The sequence below is a fragment of the Apium graveolens genome, chromosome 6 (genome assembly GCF_009905375.1).
Source record: "Apium graveolens cultivar Ventura chromosome 6, ASM990537v1, whole genome shotgun sequence".
Classification (NCBI taxonomy): Eukaryota; Viridiplantae; Streptophyta; class Magnoliopsida; order Apiales; family Apiaceae; genus Apium; species Apium graveolens.
This window is the reverse complement of record NC_133652.1, coordinates 161,143,102-161,162,865: the sequence shown is the minus strand read 5'-3', so window position 1 is coordinate 161,162,865 and position 19,764 is coordinate 161,143,102.

Here is a 19,764-nt window from a genome sequence, read left to right as displayed (position 1 = left end):
AAGCAAGACAGATGGAATGATCAGCCTATGAATGTCAATTTCAGGACTTAATCCTGAATTTTCAACTGTAGCTGTTTCTCTGAGTGGCGAGATAGAAGGTGTGATCACTGTGTCTGGAACAGTGTCTTCAGCTTGAGGTGGAGGTGGCAAAGCTTCAATCACTATTGGTTCTGATGAGATCAAAAATTCCTGATCCCCTTCTTCACCTTCTTTAGCATCCTCAAAATGAGGTTGTGCCATATGCCTACCTGCTCTTGTAATAACCCCAATTTTTGGAATTTTTGAAACCCTTATGAATAGTGTTTTGCTGATTATGCTGAATAAGAAAACTTTTCCTGCCACACTATGTAAGGGCTCTTTTATTGATCTTCTGGGATATTATTAGTACTCTATATGATAAATAAGTGTATGTAAAGATCGTCAGAATCCAAATTCGAACACTTTGATTTTTCCCGAAAATCTACCAGATACGGAAAGAATTGAGTATAAGGTAACAGAATAAAAAGGATTTAAATTCAAGGATTAAAAGAGAGGATCATGAAAGGAATATAATGTATTGAGAAAGGTTAAAGAAACCTAAGTAATAAGATCCCGGGTATGATTCCTCAAACGATAAATGAAAACGAAAGTTAAGCGAACCGTATAACAGATCAGCGGTCATTAGGCAAGCAATTAAGAGTTAATCAAGGAGGTTAGGGATGATGATGTCATCAAACCAACAAGAAGAGGACAAGTGTGGAGGGTGACATCACATGATGACCAAAGCATGACATAAGGGAAAGAAGTGTGGTTGATTTATAACCACACAATTTTTTTTTCATGGTTAAAAATGATTAAAACAAAACAAAAGTCAACCAACCAAGGCAAATCAAAACAAATCACAAAAAACACAAAAGCTCTTCCCTTTTCTTCATCAAGCTCTCGGCCAAAATAAACACAGCAACTTCAAACTGCCATATCTCCTTCAATACTCACTCAAATGTTGTGTTCTATAGCTCGTTGGAAAGGTATTGAGATGGCCTACAACTCCTGTTCACAAGTCTCGTCCAAATAATCATGGAAAGACCCTCAGTTTTACAGTTCTTTCAATCGGACTTTTAGAAACCTTAAAGCCTAATTTTGTGTTCTTGATTTCTTTGAAAAGATCAAGCTTGTAGGAGGCTCCATAAGGCTTCCTAGTAACTTTCCACCCTCCAAGAAAGGTATAAATCTGCACACCCTTTAGTAATAAGTTTGAATGTTGAAGTTTGGAGATGGTTTGGATGGATGAGTAGTAATTTGAATGATAAGCATGATTCGAGCTTAATTGTTAAGTAGTTTAGTTGAATTTGGAGATGTTATAATATATGATTGGATTGAGATCCTTGAGCTTATTATGACTGAAATCAGTAGCATTGATGTGTATCTTGAGTTGTTGTTGATTGGTAGTTGGATTGATATGATTTGGAATGGTAAAAATTTAGGAAATCGCGTAAACATAGCCGTCGTAATGTCCGATTTACTTTAGACTGTTTTTGCTCTTAACATCAGGACCCGAGAACTCCCTGTTAGGTTTTGACCATTGCCATTATTAGATATTTCATGTTACGAGCTTCGTTTTGATATGTGGTTCGTTTGAATCCGATGTACGGTTTAGGAGAAATGACTGTTTTATGTAACGGTGTTTCGCGACCGAACCATTACCCCTCGCCTTACTTTGAAACCTTGGTTAAGGACTTTAAATGACTATTTGGGGTATGAAACATTTATGTAAAGTGTATTAGGCAGTTGGTAAGGTGCTCGCGAAAGGATCTCCTTAAAACTCTAAATGGCTAATTTATTAAAAATGGTGGAGCCGAGGGTACTCGAGCGACTTAAGTGAATCGTTAAGCGCGAAAGCGAACGTTAGGACTCTAAATGGTTAAAGTCTAGTTTCTTAAGCGACCGGGGTTTAATTCCGACTTATGTTGTTGTTCATAGGTTATCGGACCCACTCTAAGCTTAAGTCTATCCGGGAGCACTCAGGCAAGTTTTCTACCCGTTATACTGTTGTTGTGATGTATATATGTATATGCATTATCTTGTGATAAGTGCATGATTGTTATTAGCAAATTCTTGCGATATATTGGAGCATGTTGATATGATATATATGCATGCCTGTTTCGTATTCTTGATTTATATATCTGTTGGTTCAAATACTTATTAGTTGCATAATACATATGCTAGAGATAAGCAGTAGTTGCGTATACCCTGAGTGTAGGGGACCCAAAGGTGAACCCTTTTCTAAAACCGGGAGTAGATGTTCCCGAGTATATTATATATATATTTATATATATATATATATATTGATGTAGTTTTCAAAACTATTAATCGAATAAGGTTTATTCGATAACTTTATATTATTTAATGAATATTATTTCGAATATTCATTCGGGGGCTTATGACTCCTTTTATTTTATTTAATGAATATTATTTCGAATATTCATTCGGGGGCTTATGACTCCTTTTATTTTATTTAATGAATATTATTTCGAATATTCATTCGGGGGCTTATGACTCCTTTTTTTATTAAATATTATTCGAATATTCATTCGAGGGCTTATGACTCCTTTTATTTTATTTAATGAATATTATTTCGAATATTCATTCGGGGGCTTACGACTCAGTTTATTTTATTAACTGAATATTATTTGAATATTCATTCGGGGACTTATGACTCAGTTTATATTATTTAATGAATATTATTTGAATATCCATTTGAGGACCTATGACTCCTATTATTTACTGAAATATATTCTTTATTTTATTAAAGAATAAGGTGTCGATAATCAAACTTATTTTTGATTATTCAAATAAAGATAGTACTTTCGTATAAGTATATCTTTGGTTATTTAATACTCATTTCAAGTATAAGTTTTACAACTTCTACTTCAATTATTTGTATAAAGATTATTCTTTATGGGAATATTATTTAAATAATAATATTCAGATATTTTCTAATATATTGGGACTGATTTACTTTATTAAATCAGCATTATTCCAAACACTCTTTAAAGTGTTTTCGAGTCTTTAAAATGATTTTTAAAAGTTAGAGCGGATCCCAAAACTCATTTTTTTTATATATTTAAGATCTTCCTTTTAAAGGGGATTTAAATACTCGCTCAAAACCAGAGGGATCCGGCTCTGTGGTGTATTTTATATTCGCAACAAGGTTGCGATTTTGGTAAATGAATTGATTACTTACCCAACGTTCGGGAAGTAAGTCCATCTATTTGAGTCGGCATAAGCAACATGGGCTCTGTGGGCATCCATGAAAGTGTAAGTGGCTCAGTGGGAGTCCATCAAATGCGTAAGTGGCTGAGTGGCAGTCCAGCATAAGGTCCTATTACGACCAGGGTGATGACCAGTGGGGAATTCGTCCGTCTACTAGTAGAAAAGGTTACTTATTGGTATCTTTGCCTGATCAGCAAGATATCAGGTTTATGCCAAGGTTTTCTCCTTTCCAAATTCATTGGATATTGCAACTCTGTTTATAATTTTCATAACAGAGGTTTTCAAGGAGTGTTTGAAATGTATATATATATATAGGTGTATATATATATCAGGACTTAATGAAGTATCTCGTAACTTCATTATTTATAATGTTATTTCAAAGATTGAATCTATTCAAGTCTTATCTTGTAGTCTCATCTGTGTGATGAACTTTTAAAACTAATTATAACTTGAACGGTGGTAGTTCAAGTAGTATTCGGAAAAGATATAAGTATATTGGAGTATCTTGTAACTTCATCTTTTAAACTTATATCTAGTAAATGATTATCTTATGCATGTCAAAGATTTTCAGAAAAACGTTGAGACAAGGTTAGATATATGAGATCACCTTGCAACGATATTTTTATACAGTTATAAACTGGAACTCTGTGTATATTATACATGTCAGAGGATTTCAAAGATTATGAAAAGTATATACGTATATATATATACTGAATATTTTGCGAATTGGTCGCGATAAGATATCAAACTTGGTTCATTTCTTCTTGACCAAGACTTTCATGAGTACTATGAGAATGCTCATATATTGTAAATCATTATACATATTATTTTGGTGGGCTTGTTGCTCACCCTTGCTTTCTTCTTTCATCACACAACATCAGTTAGACAAGATGAACAGGACCAAGCTCCCAATTCGCAAGCGGATAGGAAACGTTCAGCAGCTTTCTGGAAGCGTTGAGGCCGCTGTAGCTGAGGTAGAAATTACCAATAGGCTAAGTTTTCAACTAATGATGTACCAGACTTATGTATATTATGAGTTGTAATAATGGCAGAGAAATGTAAATTCATTCAGAACCCTTTTAAGGTGTAACGGTTATAATTGTGGAATATAAGGACTTGTGTTATTTTTGAGTGTTCATCTCTGAGACTATAACTTGTGGTGTGTGTGTTTATTGTGGGGTCACAGTACAGAGTAGTTGATTATTTATTAAGATTGGGTGTTATTAAGGGAAATGAAACTCGTGACAACCCGGATCCCCGACCCCGGATTTGGGGGTGTTACAGCTCTCATCTTCTTTGATCTTGATTTCTTAGATATAGGAGAGACATTATCTGTATCAGAGTTTGAAGACCTTTTTCTTTTATGAAGACTAGAACCCTCAACTTCATTATTTTTCCGAAGAGTTACCTCATCAGCTTCTAATTCTACAGGTTCTGATGTGGGAACCTGTTCCTGCTCATCTTTATCTGATTCATCTCTCAGAATCAGCCTTCTCTTTTTCCTTGGTGGAGATTGAGGAACAATTTTTGCTCTTGAAGGTTTAGGTCTAGATGTTGTAGCAGATTTTATAATTGGCACCTTTTGGGAAGTACCAGAGGTTGGTTTGGTAGTAGGCGTTGATGGTTGTGGTTGAGAAGATTGTGCTGGTTGGAAATAGGTTCTGATGGTAGGCTGTGGATGAGAGTTTGAAGGTTGTGTTGGTGTAGGTTGAGAGGGTGCAACTTCAGGAAATTTGGGTGTGTATGTGTTGGGGTCAGAGTTTACTAAAAACTGTTTTACAGAATCAGGAATTTAAAGGGGTCTTAGTATATCTTTCTTATTATCAGTAGATAACAAGTCTGTGAAGGCCCTTTTAGCAAGTTTAAAAGGTTGAAGTGACTCACTAAAGTTTTGGGGCTTATCAGGACATCAAAAACTGTAAATGAGTTGACAAAATCTAGAAAAGTAAACAGTATTTGGGTCCTCATTCATCCTATCCCCAATAAAACCCAAAATAGCAGTAGCATAATCAAAGTGATTTGATTTAGAAGTGCATACCCTATTTGTTGACTCAGAATGGAAATGGCATCAAAGTTGGAGCATTTGTTGGCAAAAGCTCTGGTGATGCAGTCAAAGAAAAAACTTCACTCCCTTCTAATATATGGCCTCTTTAGTTGTCCCAGCTTGGACAAACCTTTTTCATAGCCAAGATTGGCCATCATACCCTGTAGAAGTGGCTCATCAATCTGAGCATTGAAAGTGCAATTTTCTGGCAAATGTAGAGATTGTCGAACAGTAGACAAAGTAACAAGATGCTCATCTTCCCCTGTTGTGAAAATAATACTTGGGGACCCAGCTTTACCACCATCATCATAAACCGCGGTCCTCCAAAACTCCAGTATATGTGTTCTTGAAAGTAATTGTGGTTGGGTCAGAGCATACCCAATCTCACTGCGAGCAAGAAAGTCTTGGATGAAGTGAAGATCTGATGGAGCTTCGTCCTTGCTGAGAATAGCCATATAATTGTTGGGGACAAACTTGGCTCCATTAAAGATGATGTCCTTGGTGCCATTTCTGTAAGAAATTAAGTGAAAAGTTGTGTGTACGAAAGGTGTTTGATAAAATGCCTGTAAGAAATAGCTTCAGAGAATATTAGAGAGTGAGAGAGAATAAGAGAGATTAAAAAATAAGAATAGTAGGTAAAAGATTGTAAAATCTTTTAACTCTCTTATTTATACACTCCACGTGACAACAACTATTTTTGTGAAGCAGAACAGACTTTTTACACCTGGCAGCGTGGAAACAGTCAAAACATTAATGAGTGGGCACTGTAAACGTGCAGTAATTATTGCTCACATGTTGTTATCAAAACAAACACGCAACCCATTAACCAAATGATTATCACTATTTTTATCTCACTTAATTATTTTCTGAAAAAATATAACTGTTACAGTTAATACTAAAAATAAGTCAAGTAATTAAATAATGCCACGTAAGCATCAGAGTTTCCATCAGGATTTGCATCAGAACTTGACTATTATCAGAATTTAACGGTCATCGGAACATGGCTTCTGTACTCAAAAATTAAATGACCGTTTCTATGATTCTTCACACAAATACTGACTGGTTTCTTCAGAGTTTAATCATCAAAACTTGTCCTCAGAATTTATGCATATAATACTTAACTGTTTATCTGAAACAACTTAATTACCATAGTAATTTTCATCATTCATATGGAGTGAGAGTGTGTGTATGTGCAAATGATCAGATAAAGATTAAAGTCTGAAAAACTTTAGTATATCTTAGAAATAAGGCATAACTAAGAAATGTGCTTAAAATCTGTCTTTAATTTTGAAGTCTACTATAGAATAAATTTATGCAAGAGTCCACCTCAACTGTTTGTGCTCATTTTATACATCTTTTGACATTCTATTTATAGTGGCTTCTCAGTGTAAATGAGTCACAACTGCTATCAGAATTTATGCTGTTATCAGAATATTTCTCCAGTAATCAGAGAATGTGAAAAGTCACCAAGAAAAATTTATTTGCTTTTCTAATGCATATTACTTAATACCAGCAATGCACTTGGGTCTTCCCTTTCACATATTTACTCTAGATCTCAAAGGAGTACCTGATTTGATTTTTCTTTTATTTTCTTTAGATAAGTGAGGCTTATCAAACATGTAGTCCATCCTTAAGATTTACTGACATCGTAATTTGACAGATAAGAAATAATAATCTAGTTTTTGACTTAGCAATAAGATACAAGAAGTAAATTTGACTAAGATCAAAATCATAGTTTGCTTATGTTATGGATTTCCACATAAACAACTAATTCAAACATGAGATACATAGTTTGTTAAAGACTATTAAGTCAGCATCTAGCAAAGTAATCCTCATTGGGTTGAATAGTCACAGAACATTGAAAAATAATATCAGAGTATATGGAATCACATCAAATAACAATCAGTATTTAATATGGTACAATTTAAGCACAGATTACATGGAGATAAGACAATCTGTAAACACTGATCATAAAGTCTGATGCATGAGAACAAAAACTAAACAGATTTTGAGAAAGAACCTGAAACCATTCCAAGTTTATTTACCAGTCTTGTAAAAGTAGCTTCACATAGTGGTTTTGTGAAGATATCTGCTAGTTGTTGATCTGTTGGAACAAAATGCAATTTCACTGTACCTTCTATCACATGTTCCCTTATGAAATAGTACCTAATACTGATGTACTTTGTCATTGAGTGTTGAACTGGATTACCTGGCATAACAATAGCACTTTGATTATCACAGTAAATGGGTATTTTAGAAAATTTTAACCCATAGTCCAGTAACTGATTCTTCATCCAAAGAATATGTGCACAACAGCTTCCTGCAATAATATATTCTGCTTCTGCAGTTGATGTGGAAATTGATTTATGTTTCTTGCTAAACCAAGAAACCAATCTGCCTCCAAGAAATTGGCAGCTTCCACTAGTGTTTTTCCTGTCTATTTTGCATCCTGAAAAATCTGCATCTGAGTAACCTATTAGCTTAAAATCTGATTCTCTAGGATTCCACAATCCTAGATCAGCTGTACCCTTAAGGTACTTGAAAATTCTTTTCATAGCTATTAGATGAGGTTCTCTTGGATCACCTGAAATCTTGCACAAAGACAGGTAGCATACATGATATCAGGTAGCAGTTAAATATAGTAATTAGCCAGTCATACCTCTGTACTTAGTAATATCTACTGATGCTCTAGTATCTTTATCTAACTTGGTGGCAGTGGCCTTGGGAGTGGATGCAGTTGAACTATCTTGCAGTCCAAATTTCTTGAGTAAATTTCTGGTGTACTTGGATTGATTTATGAAAGTACCTTCTTCATTTTGCTTGACTTGAAGTCCCAGAAAATAGCTAAGTTCTCCCACCATACTCATTTGATATCTTGACTGCATTAGCTTTGCAAACCTTTCACAGAGTTTGGCATTTGTAGAACCAAAGATGATATCCTCAACATATATATGTGCCAAAAGTAAGTTCTTTCCATGGTTGAGGTAGAATAGAGTTTTATCAATTGTGCCTCTGGTAAATCTACTTTCCAGAAGGAATTGAGCTAAAGTCTCATACCATGCACTTGGAGCTTGCTTAAGGCCATAAAGTGCTTTGTCAAGCCTGTAGACATGATTTGGAAATTTTGGATCTACAAAGCCTGGAGGTTGTTCAACATGTACCTCTTCTTCCAATTCTCCATTGAGAAAAGCACTTTTCACATCCATTTGAAAGACTTTAAACTTCTTGTGAGCAGCATAAGCCAAAAAGATTCTTATGGCTTCTAATTTAGCAACTGGAGCAAATGTTTCATCATAGTCAATACCCTACTGTTGAGAGTAACCTTTAGCGACCAACCTTGTTTTGTTTCTCGTAATTATGCCATCACTGTCAGTTTTGTTTCTGAACACCCATTTTGTGCCAACAATGGATCTATTCTTTGGTCTTGGCACTAGAGTCCAGACTTTATTTCTTTCAAATTCATTTAACTCTTCCTGCATTGCTTGCACCCAATCAGCATCTTGAAGAGCTTCTTCCACTTTCTTTGGTTCAGTCTGAGATAGAAAGGAATGATAGAGACATTCATTTGATATTGATGTTCTAGTTCTGACACCTGCTTCAGGATCTCCAATTATTAAGTCAGGTGTGTGTGATTTATTCCACTTCCTTGCAGATGGAAGTTGATCTCTAGAACTGGATCCTCCTCCATGATCCATGCTGTCTCCATCAACATTTTCTGATGCTCCCCATGAAGTTATTGCTCTCTGAAATTTCAGAATTTTAGTTGAATCCTTCAGGAATTGAAGAATCAGAGTTTCCAGAGTTATCAGAATTTGGCTCATCAGAACTTGATGAATCATAACTTGAAGAGCCAGTGACAGGTTCTGATGCTTCTTGAGAGTCTTGAGATGTGGTATGATCATCAGCTTGCTCCCCCTGAATAGGTGCATTTCCCTTTGGAGCAGTTAACATAGTTTCAATGACATCAGAGTTTAATCCGTCAGAACTTACAGGATCAGGAGTTAGGTCATCAGAATTTACAGAATCAGAATTTACATCTTCATTTTCAAATCTCAGTTGATCATGATCATTGAAATCTTCAAGTCCAGTAATCTTTTTATCATCAAAAGATACATTGATAGATTCCATGACAACCCTTGTTCTTAAATTGTAGACTCTGAAAGCTTTTGTGGAAAGTGGATATGCAACAAAAATTCCTTCATCAACTTTTAGATCAAATTTTGACAGCTGTTCAGGATGAGTCTTAAGAACAAAACACTTGCATCCAAATACATGAAAGTATTTCAGACTTGGCTTCTTTTTCTTCACCATCTCATATAGTATTTTTCCATGCTTGTTTATAAGTGTAACATTCTATGTGAAACAAGCAGTCTGCTCAGCTTCAACCCAAAAATAGGTTGGTAGCTTTGCTTCATCAAGCATAGTTCATGCAGCTTCAATAAGAGTCATGTTCTTTCTTTTTACAACTCCATTCTGCTGTGGAGTTCCAAGTACAGAAAATTCCTGCTTTATTCCATGCTCTTTGCAGAACTCTTCCATGATTGAATTCTTGAACTCAGTGCCATTATCACTTCTTATTCTTTTAACAGAATCTTTGACCAACTTATCCAGCTGTCTGACATGATCAGTTAGAGTAGATGTAGTTTCATTCTTCTTGTGCAAGAAATACACCCAAGTGTATCTTGTGAACTCATCCATTATAACCATAGCATATTTCTTCTTTGCGATGGACATGACATTGACCGGACCAAATAGATCAACATGCAGTAAGTGATAAGGCTCAAGAATTGAGGATTCAGTTTTGCTCTTGAATGAAGATTCTCTTTGTTTTACCTTTTGACATGAATCACAGAGACCATCAGGAGCAAATACTGATTTTGGCAGTCCTCTCACCTGATCTTTCTTTACTAGCTCATTTATGTTATTGAAATTTAAATGAGAGAGTCTCTTGTGCCAATTCTAGCTTTCTTCAATTGATGCTCTGCTTAACGGACAGATTGCAGAACCATCAGAACTTGTTAAAAGTCTGGCTTTATATATGTTACCATGTTTGTAACCTTTCAGAACCACTTTTCCTGTAGAATTACTTACAACTTCACAGTATTCTTCAAAGAAATCCACATGATAACCTCTGTCATAGATTTGACTCACACTTAGCAGATTATGTTTAAGTCCCAAGATAAGAGCTACTGATTCAATTATGACATTCCCAATATTGATATTTCCATATCCCTGAGTCTTTCCCATGTTACCATCTCCATAAGAAACTCTTGGGCCAGCTTTCCCCACAAAGTCTGATAGGAGGGCTTTATTTCCAGTCATATGTCCTGAACATCCACTATCCATAACTAGGATGTTTTCCTGTTGTCCTACAATCCCATAGACCACTATCGGTTAGTTTTAAGGACCCATACTTGCTTGGATCCTTTGTCCTTCTTAAGTTTGTTAGCATTTGCAGTGGATTTAATTTCAGAGTTTATGCTAACATGCTTTTTATCAGACTTTATATCAGACTTTGCATCAGAATTTACACTAAAAGGAATTATACTAAATTTCTTTAAAGAAGGTTTTATTTGATAATAATCATAGTACAAACTATTATATTCCTTACGAGTATAAATAGAATGCCATAAACTACCACAATGAAAATAAGGATTTTGTGATTTAGGAGACAAAGAGTTTATATTTTTATTTTTCCTGCAAAAGAAGCAAGATGGTTAGAGTTTCCACAGTTATAACATTTTTTTCTAGGAGCATTAGGAACAGGCATATAATTATTACTTTTATTCACACCTTCCTTTCCATTCCTATTTTTCCTAGCTTCCTTTACCTTGTTTACATTTCTAATCTCTTTTAGCTTATGCTTAAGCTGCTTCTTTGTCATTAAACCTATGTTTACTATAGCTGGTTTATCCTGTTTTAATTTATCAGAAGTTGACTTTTCTTTGACTTCTGTTTTAGAGTCTATCATCTTTTCAGATTTTGACTTATCAGAACTTGACACAAACTTGACAGGAGTAACTTTAGGCTTTTCAGCTTTCTTGGTAAAGTTTGGTTTAGATGACAAAGTTTCCTTTTCTTCTTTATCATCTAGGTAACCTAGTCCTTTCCAATTTCCATTTTCTAAGATTTTCTGAGTTGTTCTTCCATAGTTAGTCCAAGTTTTGATTATCACTTTTTCCTTTTCAAGTTCAGATTTAAGAGATTTATTCAATTTTAGCATTTCATCTCTAACATACAAAGCCTCATCTCTTTCTTTCTGAGTTTGATGAAATATAACTAACTCTTTTTCTAAGTAGTCATTTCTGTTTCTAAGAGCAAGACTTTCAGAAGTTAATATTTCATTTGTTAAAGTCTGATCTCTAAAATTAATGAACATGGTTTTAAGATATAATCTTAGCTCAGAAATATCATCAATATGAAAAGCAATAGTTGAATGAGGTACCTTTAATTCAGCAGCATCAGAATTGCTATCAGCATTTTCCATCAAGGCATACTTCACCTCATCTTTAGAATCTGAAGTGTCTGCCCGATTTTTCTTTTTTATGATAAGTGCCTGACCTTTATCACCTTTTCCTTTCTTGTAGTCAGGAGAGATGTGGCCTCTTTCACCACAATTATAGCATTTGACATTTGAGTTGTCTCCTCCGTCAGACTTTCTTCCTTTGCCTTCAAACTTTCTGAACCCTTTATTTTCAGAACTTCCACGTTTCCTGGAAAACTTCTTGCCCTTTTTGAATTTCTTGTAGGCTATCTTTGTGATACCCTTCACCATAACAGCACATAGTTGCATCATCTCTGCATCAACATCTACTTCAGATATATTTTCAGATTATGAATCATCATCATCAGAATATGATGACTCTGAATCAGACTGTAAGATGAGAGCCTTTCCTTTGCCCCTCTTTGAGACAACCACTTTAGGAGATTCCTCCTCAGCTTTAAGTGCAACTTTCTTTGACTTTCTTCCATGCCTTTTGCTCCTTTGATCCATCTCAAGTTCATAAGTCTTGAGCATACCATAAATTTCATCAAGAGTAGTTTCAGTAAGGTCATAGTTTTCTCTTATGGTAGTAGACTTCAAATCCCAATTTTCAGGAAGAGCTAAAAGGAATTTTAGATTTGAATCTTCAAGATCATATTCCTTGTCCACCAGTGATAGATCATTCAAGAGTTTGGCAAACCTGTCATATAAATCAGTTAATGACTCATCAGCTTTTGAGTCAAAGCGCTCATACTCTTGAGTGAGTATAGTCTTCCTGTTCTTTTTGATGGCTTCAGTTCCCTGGCATCTTGTCTCCAAAGCATCCCATATTTCCTTTGTAGTCTTGCACCCAATTACCCTGTTTGACATAACAATGTCAATTGCACTATGAAGCAAATGCCTTAGCCTTGCATCCTTGGCAATAGATGAGATGTCTTCAGTAGTGTAATCACCTTTCTCCTTTGGTATCATCTTTGTTGGTTGATCAGCAACTGCAACAGAAAGCTTGGTAGGCTTATATGGTCTATCATTAATTATATCAAGGTATTCTGGATGTGGCTTCCAGAAACATAGCCATCTTTGCTTTCCATATAGGATACTCAAATGCTCTCAGTATGGGAATCCTGATACTCTTATATGGACTGTGAGTTTGATTGTTTTGAGTATCTTGAGTTTTGGTGGGCTTAGTTGGAGTTTGTGTTTCTTCAGACATGATTGTAAACTGGATCTCACTGTTTGTATATCAACAGAGATGCTCTGATACCACTTGTTAGGTCACACAACACTATAGAAGGGGGTTGAATATAGTGTTTAAATAATCAAATTGATTTAGTACACAAGTATGTAACAGTAATCAAGTTTATTCAATATAATAAGCTCTGTTACAAAGTAGGTTAAACTACTCTCTCGGTGATGAACAATATCACTAAGAGCTGCTAGGTTACAATAAATAATGTTCTCGTGAATGATAACACATATAGTGTAAACCCTAAGCTGTGTTTATATAGTACACAGTTACAAGATATCTTCTAATTGATATGGAATATAATTCTGTCTCCTAAAATATATCAATCAGATATTATCTAATACAAGTCTTCTAGTCTTCTAACTCTTCATGCATATCTTCTTTTGTTTTAGTCCAGATCCTCTCCTGTAAATCAACTGCATTCCTTATCTGAAGTACCTGCAGTTAAGTCCTAATATAAATCCTGATGACCTTAAGTTCTGATATAAGTTCTGACTTCAGTAAGTTTTGATTTCCAGTAAGTCCCGATATTAAGTTTTGAAACTAAACACAACAGATTAGACATGACATCACAAATATATCTAACAATAGCAATAAGAGAAAGATCTGCCACAGAGATTCCAAGATCAAGGACTAGATCTCAAACTACTACTGATCCCAAAGAAAAGGGAAAAGGAAAAGTTGGGGAGACAGTCAAGAAACAGAAGATGAAGATTCCTCAAATTCTGATGGATCCTGTGTGCAAGATGGTTCAAGTCTTTGATGATACTGCTGCTGAAGATGAAACAGTTGAAACTCTGAAGAGAAGGAGGATGACAGGAGAATCTAAGATAACCTCTGATATAGCTCAAGTTGTTCAGAGTGAAGAAGTTCAGGACTTAATAACTCCTGAAGATATTTCAGAACAACAAGCTACAGATGAAACTGCAAATCCTGACCAATTTATCAAGACATCAACCTCTGACACTGCTCAAGTTGACATAGACAAGTTAACATTAGAAGACAAGAAGAAGCTGTTATGGAACAAGTCTATTCCAGTTCAGCCTAAGACAAATCAGAGGTTAAATCAACTTGCATCATTTGGGTTAAAAGCTGAGCAAGCTAGAGACACTTCCGGATTAGGTTTTGACAGAGAGAAATTCCAGACTAGGATAGAAGTTGATATTAGAGATCCATTCACATTGACTGACAAGCCATTTGAAGAGATCACACAGAAGCACCTTGACAAAGTGTTTTATGCTCAAGTAGTGATGGATACTCATGATGATTATGAAGTAAAAGAGAAATTGATCTTATTTCTGAATGATGGAAGAACTTATAGATTATCTGAATTTGATATGCTGAAGAAATCTGTCAAAGAGCTCCAATATATTCATTATCTACTGGAGGTAAATTCTGATGTTACCAGGAAATGGTCAGAATATATTCTGAAGACAATAAGAGATTTACTCAGAATTTCTGCTGCAAGAATGACAGAGTGTGACGGCCTCAACCCCGGAGTCAAGAGTTGACGTCATCAACAACAACCATAAGATAAACAATTCAATAACAGGATATAACTATTACCCCTATACCAAGATCTTTGCCAGGTTTAAGTATGATGTAGGTTACAACTATTACAACACCAACTTACTACAATTTATCCTGATACAATTAACCTAATACAGCAACTCAACATACCAAAGATGGTCCAGCACAACTACCTCAGAGGAGCCTGACGCAAAAGGAACTAAAACTCTGCCCTGACTATCGCGGAAGAATATCCTAGGCATCTGCAACACATATATAAATCATTCTGCAAGGGTGAGCAATCAATTGCTCAGCAGTACCACTATATGAATAACAAGTAAAACAGTTTATGATAACGCAGTGATAGGAACAAAATTCCTAGCTCGTTAGAAAACAAGTAAATATTCATAACTGGATATTAAAACTAGCATGCTTCCAATAAAACAAACGTAGTAGTGTGCTGTGTATAAATACTAGAGTTCAATTCTTTTAGCATGCTATTTTCATTTTCAAACCTTCAGTTCCATTATAGGAACCATAAAATCATTTGTCCCGTTAAGGGGAACCAAAATCATTTGTTCCATTACTGGAACTACAACATCATCTATCTCAAACATGTTGATTTGTTAAATAATTTCAAAACTGAATCAATCAAATCTATTGGACGTTTAACGGGTGAAGATAGCTGATCAGTCTACCCTCACCGGACAGCGACTAGCGGCCGTCCAGAAATAGAATGTGTTCCGAAACTTGGGAAAAGACTAGCTAGGTCTTTCCCCCATGCTGGACTAATCGGTTAAACAGAATGCCCAACCCAATTAGCCACTTACGCAACCACATGCTGGGCAGTTACCGAATAACGGGCCTCTTACGCAACTCCAATAGATCAACTGAATTCCCTTTTTGCCTTTTTCCAAAATTCCATGACATAGGTGGATCAAAACCTTCCACGACATAGGTGGATTAAAACAGTCTCTTTATCCAGTTTCCAAAATCAATATCACCTATCTCTTTTTAAAACTATTATGCCACAGCACACTATTCAAAACTTCCTTTCATTTTAATCATGTTTAGAGATAGGTGTTTTCAGAAGTTACTTTTCCCCAAAACATAATTTTAAACAACATTTTCAAATACAGGGGATACGTAACATAAAACGTTTGTGTTCTATTACGAGAATAAAACATTTAGCTATTCATACATACTGAACCATAAAAGAATGGTTAGGGGTACTTGCCTTGCAGAGCGTTACAACTATCTCTGATTGACCTTGAACCGATTCGAGACACTCGGCTTTATCATTTTACTCTTTGACTATCCTGGATCCGACTTCAACGCTCAGGTCTTTCGCTTCGGAACCTCGTTGCGCTTGCCGACTGATCACTAGGTTATCTTAGTTCGATCTCACTTCTGAAGTCCTTCGACTAGAACCTACAAATCCGAAATACCCTACGTTAGACGTCTAGGTATGCTTGACATATCCTCTCGAACAGTCCTACCCAAACGATAACAATCCCGACTCACATATATTCGAACTATTACAACTTACGTAACAATTAAGCTTCATATATTCATAACCCAGTTCACTATTATTTTCAGAATATACATATACTCTTAATCCCAAAAAATAGGTTTTGGAATTCCTTTTTCACAAAATATATAGATATACACCCAACTGTGTTACATATGACTAACTGTTTGGAATCTTGGTTTTGAGTTTTAACCTAGACTAGTAGAACCGAATTTCTACTTAATTAATCGTTAGTATGATAAACCGACCAACATAGGTTAGTAAGTTTATCTGAGTAACGGTTAATCAAATACAATTCAAGGTCGTACTAATCCGAGTTAGTACTCGTACCAAAAATTAAATTAAGAAACGTTATATCTATAATAATATAGGCAAACGATTTGATTGGTAAGCTTGATAATTATAGGAAATGTTTCCGAATTTCTGAAATAGTAATCTTCCGAAATCCGGACAGCACCTCCTCTATTTATTGGACTACCAGTCGATCTCATATCGACACCAAAACCAACAACCAAATTCACAACATCAATAATCCATAATCCCACCGATAACGCAACCAAACAATCAATACAATCCTTGTCCCAACCAAACACACTACCTAACAAATCTCGAAACTAATTATTTACAATTACTTTTATCACAAATATTCTAAAAATAAAATTTATAATTTATTATTAGGCTCAAGAATCATTATTGCCAAAAATCCGTCGGCTCAACAAGTTCATTGCCGACGGCGGCATAACTCCGACGGTGACCATACGGGTTTCGGGTCGGAGTTTCGCCATTAAAATTTAAGAACCCCGAATGATTCAATAATCACTAATTCGAAATAATCACAGAAGTCATTCGAATTATACAATTTCAATAAATAAATCAAACGAATTTTAGAATATTCATTTGAATCAAGGAAACAGCCACAAGCACAGGCTCACCGGAAAAATACACTGGTGGCGAGGTAGAAGCAAGACAGAGCAGAAACAGACCATGGCAATAGAGCACACACAGGCAACACATAACAATACACGCACTGTACGCGCACACAGACCACCCGGCCGGAAAGAAATCCGGCGGCGGTCGAAAAAAGAACCACATGCGGCACAACAGAATAGAAGCATAGGGAATTACCGGGCACAAGCTGCAACGCCACGGGGAAGAAACACCCGCAGAAAAAGAAAAAGGAATTGAATGAAGGAGATTAACTGAAAGAGATGAGAGGAGATGATCGAGAGAAAAAGGAGACAGGGGAGGGGTGAACACAATTGTGTTTATCTCCTCCATATTTATTTATTTTTTTCTGAAAAATTCCAGCAGTTAACACGTGTATTGAATTAGTTGACACGTATAGTATCCCTGTTTTCTAACAGTCCCGCTTGCCCCGACCTTTACGTTTTAACGCGTAATTTTATGGGTAAATAAAATTCTATAAATTACCAATTTGACTTTAAAATATTATAAATATCCCGAAGTAAATAAAAACATAACTTTCTAATTTTAAAACAGTTTTCAAAATGCAATTTATACCCGCTTTTGATCAACTAGACGAATCGAGGCGCGGGTGAAATTAATCCCGAAAATTCCCAAAATAATTTTAAAATTCTCGGAATAATACGAACTTAATAAAATATGATTTTCATAATTTTTGAAGATTTCCATAATTAAATATGGATTTTACCATTAAACACACTCAGAAAATCATTTAAAAATAAATAATTAATGAAATATTGATTTCTCAATTTTATAAAGTCCTAAAAATAATTATTGAAATTATAAAGTCATAAAAACAATTTTAGAGAGATTCCAAGTATTTATGGAAATAAAACTACAATAACACCATTTTTAACAATGATACAAAATCATACCATTCATTAATTAACCATGCAATTCAATTCCATACACTAGTAATCACATATACATAGTGACAGAGTAATAACTTACATAAATATTTTATTTAATTATTTAATCCATAATTACTCATTTAAATAATAATAAAAATATACGGGTCGTTATATCCTTTCCCCCTTAAAAAGATTCTGTCCTCAGAATCTGATCTAACTAAACAAGTGAGGATATTTGTCAAGCATATCTGACTCTAACTTTCAGGTAGACTCTTCGACTCAAAGATTTATTCCAAAGCATACTCACTATAGACATAAATTCATTACTAAGGACTCGCTCTTAACGATCTAGGATTTGGATCGATTATTCCACGCAGAACAAATTTGGATGAGAGCCCGTTGGCTCTTAATCAATGGCTTGATTCAAATCATAAATATATCGCTTTAACATTGACACTTATAATATATTATATATATATATTGCGACTGCGGCGGTGATACCAACTTATAGACAACTTTACCTATATTCCTTTATACCTCAAATGGTTCAATACAATTTGGACTTTACTTGTCCCTTCTATTCAAATTTAACCAATCTCTTCCAAGGTAAATTTTTGCCTATATCATGATCCTCATTCTAATTTTTATATTCTTTCGATGAAAATCCGCTTTCTCTCTTTGTCTATTCCGAGCTGTTTCAACTCTTTTCTGAGTCAACACCATCACACTTGGATGTACTGAATTAGTCCAGGAATTAACACTATCTCTATTCCCACTTTATTTTAATATAGTGAGGACCCACAATTATGTCCATATGACACTTCACAAGGTAGCATTCTCTTACTAACATGATAGCTATTATCATAAAAAACACTCAATCTATGGTAAGTAATTACCTCAGTTTCATTTTTTTATCCAAAATATATACATACTCTTAACATATTCTATATTGTCTGAATCATCTTTTCACTTTGGCCCTTCGTTCACGGATGACAGATGGTACTCACTTTTAACTTAATTTCCAAACATTTAAACACTTCTTACTCATTTCCCTCAATTAAGGCTGGAAGGTAATCTCATATCCTCACTTCTTCTTACCTTCAGGTATTCGAACTTCACCTTCCACTCTTTCCAATTCTTCTATTAATTCCTCAGTAATCTTAACCATATTCATTTCTTCTCTCCTATTTTAGACATCGGTCCTTAAATGGACCTTGCTTAGTTGGTAGTTACTCAAACAACCGAGCTCCTGACCAGAACTTCATACTCTTAAGGTTTAATATACATATGCTACTGTTCAACCCTTTGCAACATTTCTTTAGTTTTTCAACTTGGCCTTCCTTAGCCCTTAGATGGGCGAGGATGTTATCAATAAATATGATTATACCATGCAAGTACTCCTGATGCACCATATTCCTTAATTCCTTATAGACAACTGATACACTCGTTACACTGCCTATTATCACCAAAACTTACAGTGCTCATAACTCATTCTAATCGCAACCTTTGATATGTCCTCAGGCTTACCTTTAGCTGATAATAGTCTGATCTTAGGTCTTCCTCCAAAAACCAACATGTTCCTTTCATAAATAATCAATTCTATGTAGGATTAGTTATTCCTATTCGTCAACTTTTCCAACTTTTGATAATCATCACGTAACTTCATACATCCATTTTTCTTTCCTATGGATCACATCAGTGCACAACACGGAATGCACCTTGTCTCATTATTCTTTCATCCCACAATCCTGAAGTTTCCTTCTTAATATCCCTTATATGCGCTAATTACGCCTTATCTTTTTGCTTATGTCCTTGAATACTTATCCCAATATTAGCTTCCGTAGAGATTATCATTTGCTTATT